We start from the raw sequence: 6,343 nt of genomic DNA on the forward strand, positions 1-6,343 counted from the left end.
TGGGAAGCCATTGAAAGACGTAAAGAAGTAGAGTCATATGATTTATGCTTTTGAAAAAGACCTTCTGTCTTTAAAAGGCAGGTTCTGGTCATTCTGCTATTGCTGTAGGGTACATGTGAGAGGACACTAAATGGGAGAGGCTTGATGATACAATAGAGTTCTGATAATTTCTCAGGCTTTTTACTTCATCTGTGATCAGCCGTTCCTCTACTCACTGACATGCTGTCTCTCCACTTATTTCCCAATCTTCCCACACACACTAGCCTTATCTGTATTACAAAATCTGTCTTAATGACGATAAAGTTTCATTTCTCCAACTAGGTCTTCAATAAAAATAATTTTGCATAATTACTTAGCTATAATAATAATTGCACTTAATTCAGTTTATTCTAGCAAATAAGAAAAAGGTATTGTTCTTATTTTCAAATAATTTAAAAACCAAGAAGAGTCAATAAATGGGCCAATTGCTATATGGTGGAGCCTAGGTTTGAACCATGGGTTTACTAACAAAGGGTTTGTTTCCCTTTATGAACCATCATTTCAGTTTTTATAACTATTTGCCCATTAAGGAAGACTGTGAGCAGACATAAACATCAAAGAGAAGAAAGCTGCCATATGTGTTTGTAAGTATAGGAAAGCATATAAACAAGATGAAAGTTACTACTTTTAACCATTCTCAACATCTTTGCTCTTAGAAAACATGTGATAGAGTGTGGATATGAAATGTCAGAACCTCATTTCAAAGGCTCAGGAAAGAATGATACACAATATGATGATTAATAACATATAGCTGAATCCTTAAACGTTCAATGAATCCTGCATACTGAGTACTACATAACTGCATGTGATCATTAATGGTGACTGTCAGCTTGGCTGGATTAGGAGCAAACCAGCAGATTAATAAATTCTGGGTGTGTCTGTGGAATATTTCCAGAGATGATCATCGTGTCGGCCAGTACATGGAAGGAAGACCTGCCCAGATTGCGGGGGCACCAGTCAATATGCTCGCAGTCCAGAGGCAGGAAAGTGGGAAAGAGGACGTTGGTTTGCTTTGCCAAGCTCCATCTGCTTGAGTGAGTGTGTCTTTTGCTACTGCTTTGGCCTGTGGACGTCGGACTCCAGCTTCTTGAATCTTTCTACAAAACACACCAGTGACTCCCAAGGGAGCTTCTAGTGCTTCAGTCTGCTGCATTCTGGATCTCTCTTGATTTTCAGCTTCCAACTTCTTGGGCAGAGCAGCTGCTTGACCCGTTGGCTCTCCAGGATATTGTAGGACATTCTGCCTTTGATTTCGTAAGCCTAACTATTAAATCCAATACATGATTTTATATATTTTCCCGTGGATTATGTTCCTCTAGAGCGTTCTAACCAATACGCTATGCTAGCATCTTTTCAAGCACACAGTAAAAATCTACAGATTATGTCCTTGCATCTGTTTTGTGAATATGTTGCAATGACATGAAGTTGCCTTGGTCATCGTTATCCATTTATTTCCAAGTAAATGACAGCCCCGGGATCATGCACCTAAGCAGAAGACTCAGAAAACCCACTGATCCTGTTCTCCAATTTCTCCTTTTCACCTCGCCATTATTCCATGGCCACATAAGATAAAAGGCACATAAGGGAAAAATGATGCGTGTAAGTTATCTATAAAGATTTATTTGGACCAACTACCTAAAGTAAGTATGTTTGAAACACAGTTGTGGATCTCCTTTTTTACGCTATAGCAGTAAACGCTTTTAGGCCAAGGGAGTCAATTGTAGTACCTTGGTTTTCCTCCTAACTGATTGGATTCTGCTTACAAACTTAGCCCATTAAAGTACATAGAGATTGGGTCTGAATCGATAACTTGAGATTGATTTCCTCAGGAAGGCCAGAAAGGAATTTTTATCAGCCAGTCTATTCATAAACCTGAACTGCCACTAAGGTGTTAACTTTGATTTTATGTCAGAAAACAATGAAAAAAATAATTTATATAATGCCCAATTTCCAAGTAAATTTGGCCTTTAAACATAAAAGTTGAGTACAACCACTTTAGATAGCTTAAAATTAAATTAAAGCCATTATGCATCACATATATAAGTTAAAGGCAATAATTAACTTTTAAGGATAAAAATGAAAGTTATTTCTCTTTTCAAAATACAATATTTTCTTAATACCCCCTTTTATTTATTTCTAAGTTTTATTTCCAGAGAGTTATTTAAATTAGTTAAAACAGCTTGGATTCCATTTTCAGAAACACTTATCTGGTTATGATAAAACTTTTATGATTATTGCCAAATATACAAAATTCAAAAACTCCATTTTCCTAAGAGTATAAAGCCTGATTTAACACTTGGGAAGGGGGTTAGTCTACCAGAACTGACAGATTCTTTTTGCATACATTTACTTTATCTGTCCTAGTTCAACTACATCTAGTAGAACAATTTTAATGTTGTAGAGAACCCATTCTTCATAACTACTTAACTTTGACTTAAAATTGTTAAGTTTCTAAGGGAATTTAGAAGAGAAATTAAATAGATATTGCATACTTTACATAAATAACTTGAAATAATATATTTCAGAAGAAAAACCTACCTATATTTCCACATGAAAATGGAATATTAAATGACTGGCTATGTACAATTCCACCCCATTAGGAAATGGTGACATGTTAAGAAATTGGAGTATAATAGACCTTTAAACTTCACATTTAGCTTAGCTTATTATTTGCAAATAGTCTTGGATTAAAATCTGTATTAATAATTTTTTTTAAAGCAGCATTATTTAGAGTGAAGATCAAAGCTCTCTCTTATTGGAGAAGAGCAGTGATCATCAGCCGAGGTGGAGGTGTCCCCAAGAAGGTGATACTTAAAGTCTGGAGACATTTTTAGTTGTTACAATTGGGGAAGGGGCACTTCTGGCATCCAGTGGGTTGACACTGGGGCTGCTTCGCTGCACAGGGTGGTTTGCCACAGCAAAGAAATGTCTTGTCTCAGATATAAACAGTGCCAAGCCTAAGTAAGACTGAAGTAGAAAGGTAATCAATATCCTAAATACCAGAGAGTGTATTAAAGATGATACAATTAGAACGTAATCATTACATAGTCAGGGACTGGTTCTATTTGGCTATGCTATGTGGCTTTCCCACATTCAAAATTTAGTAAAAATTTGTTGAATGAGCAAGTAAAATACAGACAAGTTTTCTCTGCAAATTTGCTCAGGTGTTCATACATGAAAAGATACAAGTTATTTTACTTTTCTGTACCCCAAACACGTTGGTAATCATTGCTGTAGCAAAATATTCTATTTAATATATGGGGAGTATTGTTAAGATTATGTTTATGCCATACTTCAGAGTGTATATAAATGAGAACTTTAAATATATTTCAGCTCCTCCTTGTATGAGGGACACATTAAGATGGATTTGGTGGTACATACATTTAGCCATTTTATTATACTATAAAATTACTGCTCATTCTTATGGAACAATAAAATTTGTGGAAAGGGCCATTTTACAATTTTTGGACATAAATTATAGAATTTTTATATACCCTAGGCAATAATATCACTCATAAATTTATACCATACACCACATTAACTTAGACTTTTTTTAAGGGACTGATCCAAATCAAACCATATGCTGTGGCTTTTCCTTGTGGAACTCTCAAAATACTGTGAGAATAACTATTCCTACTTAATGGAGTTACAGAAGAGTATGTGGCATTGGATAGTAAGACATGTATAATCTAATAAAACCCTCCTGTAAACCCTCTAAAGGCTTGTGCTAGGAGTTTGGCAGTTCTGTGGGTTTTCTCTTATTAAGAGGCTAAGGAGCTGCTGAAATCTTTAAAAGAATAAATGGATGCTAAGTATTCAAAACTTTTTCTATTCAGAGGATTTTATAGTAAGAGTATAATAAAGAGCTTTGAAACTTTGGAAAATCAATTCCATTATGATGGTGGGGGGGATATTATGTTTCTCAAAAACATATCATGTAGATTTTTCTTTATTTAGAAATTAAGATACAAATTTAGACCTCGTTATAGCCAGGGCTTTCAAGGGAAGATATTTAATAAAGGACATATAATTTCTAGAATTATTTAATAATATTCATCCAAAAAGTCAAACACAGAAGAGTGCAATGGATCTTTTCACCTGGACATCCCGGAAATGCCCTGTATGAGTCTGGCCCAAGGCCTGGAGCCCACACAGTGTCCCCTATCCATCCACATTGAAGGCCAAGCAGTCTGAGGAGGACTGAGGGTTTGCACTAGAAAGCACAGGGCCCAGAGCTGAAGGCTGGAGGTCTGTGCAGAGACAGGAGATGACGCTCAGGCCAAGGTGCAGACCTGAGTTCCTCAGAAAAGAACAGTAACCAAAGTTCAGCATTCTCTGCTCTTCCCAGGGTAGGGGGCAGGTGGCAGTGAGGTGTGGTTTGGAGTCTCAGGCCCCTGAAGGTGAACCGCAGCAGGGGTCCAGGATTCTGGAGTATGGCCATTCCAAGAAAAATCAACATGAAATCCTCTTCTCCTTTTCTGTTTTTATTCCTGTGTGACACCAATCCTCAGGTGGGTCTTCTATGCCCACAACCACGTTATCTGTGCAGCTGGGCATTCCCACTCAAGTTGACAATTAATGCACCACAGACCCTGCTCATGCCTTTTGAGGTCTTTCAACTTCTTTCTATACATCCTCTCTTTTCCACCTATGGATTCTTCAGAACTTTGTCTATTTCATTGTTTTCCAAAGGACAGACTTAGAAATTCTGTTTCCTGTACTTAAATTATTCAACTTTCTCCTCAGGAAGGCAGAAAAATTCTTACAGAATTTCCTCTCTACTTTTTTGTCAACTATATCTCCACCACTCATATCTTTTATGCTTTTATGTCTTGCCTTCTCTAGCTAGATAACATCAAGGAAGCTTTCAATTCCAAATATTTAAAAGTCATCCTTAATCTTTCTTTACAATTCTTTGTCTGACATCTCTAGGGCTTGTCTTGAAAATAACCTACATGCAAAGGAGCTAATTCTAAGAACAAGCACTTCAGCTCTCCTCAGACACATGTACAGGTAGCTAGGAGTTAACATAACTCCAACCCAAGAAAGAGATTGTCATTCCACTTACCTACTTATCCTATCTCTATGAACTTTTGATGAATATAAATTTTATCTTTCTTTAAAAATAATATGAAGTATACATCTCAGCCCAAGAAATATGCTCTATCAGGGACTAAGCTATAGAAAGACTAATTATAAGGAATAAGGTTAGAAGAAAAGCAACACTTCTTTGTAAACTGATTTGCACCAGCAGTTTTTCCTCTTCATTTTCTTTTATTTAACAGAGTTCTCAAAACATCTGAGTGAAACTGGGCCTCTTATGATAAACAAAGGACCGAAAATAATATTTTCAAAGCAAACAGGCAGTCTTCGGTTCATCCATGACACAGGTATAATATTCCCTTCTCTTATTCCATACTGTGAAGCACTCAGGTTTTCTTAAATGGTCAAAAAGCTATAAGAGCAAGAGTACATTTGTGGAGGAATGTATTGTCATTTGCACATAACTAGTTGTAATACTGTTATCCCCTTTTAACAGGTTTAATAAACAGCCTTAAGGCATACACAATGTGTAACTCTTCTTATTCCCTACTTTAAATGATATAGATTACATAGAGGCTGACAAATCCACATTTATATAAGCATTAAGATTTTACTGTATTGAAAAGCTTAGTTCTAATACTAGCAGTACAGAATTACAGAGTATATTTTTAAACATTTAGTTGCAGGTATATTAAATATGGTGTTTCTTGGACTGGAGGAAAATGTGTATTTTTGCCTTTGAATTTACTGATAACAGATTTCAGTAGTTCTGCTAAGCATCAACGTTTGAGTGGAAAATAAAAGTTAAAACTGCTTATTGTTCCTTTTTGCCATTTGGTAGCATTTTACACACAGGCTTCGACCTTCAGATTACCCTGGATTCAGTAGCAAAATCTTTTAAATGAAGTGTTGTTTTTTTTTTTTTGGTACCAGGGATTGAATTCGGGTCTTTGCGCTTGCAAGGCAGGCCACCAAACCACTGAGCTAAATCCCCGGCCCTAAATGAAGTTTTGTACAACAGAGACTTCTCAGCAGTCAGAATTTAGACTGTTAAAAAAAACATGCAAAACATACTTTTCTGAAACACACTTAACATTGAACAAAGCACAGAACTACACAAATGCAGAATGCAAACAGCATTTCAACTCCACCAAAAGTAGTCATCATAAAAAGGAGTAGAAATCACCTAACTTCACTAGACACTGCTCACTTTTTAAAACAGACCAAAAAAAAAAAAAAAAAAAAAAAAAAAAAAAATTTT

Source organism: Fukomys damarensis, unplaced genomic scaffold (assembly GCF_012274545.1).
Source record: "Fukomys damarensis isolate Sample0158 unplaced genomic scaffold, DMR_v1.0_HiC HiC_scaffold_15, whole genome shotgun sequence".
Lineage (NCBI taxonomy): Eukaryota > Metazoa > Chordata > Mammalia > Rodentia > Bathyergidae > Fukomys > Fukomys damarensis.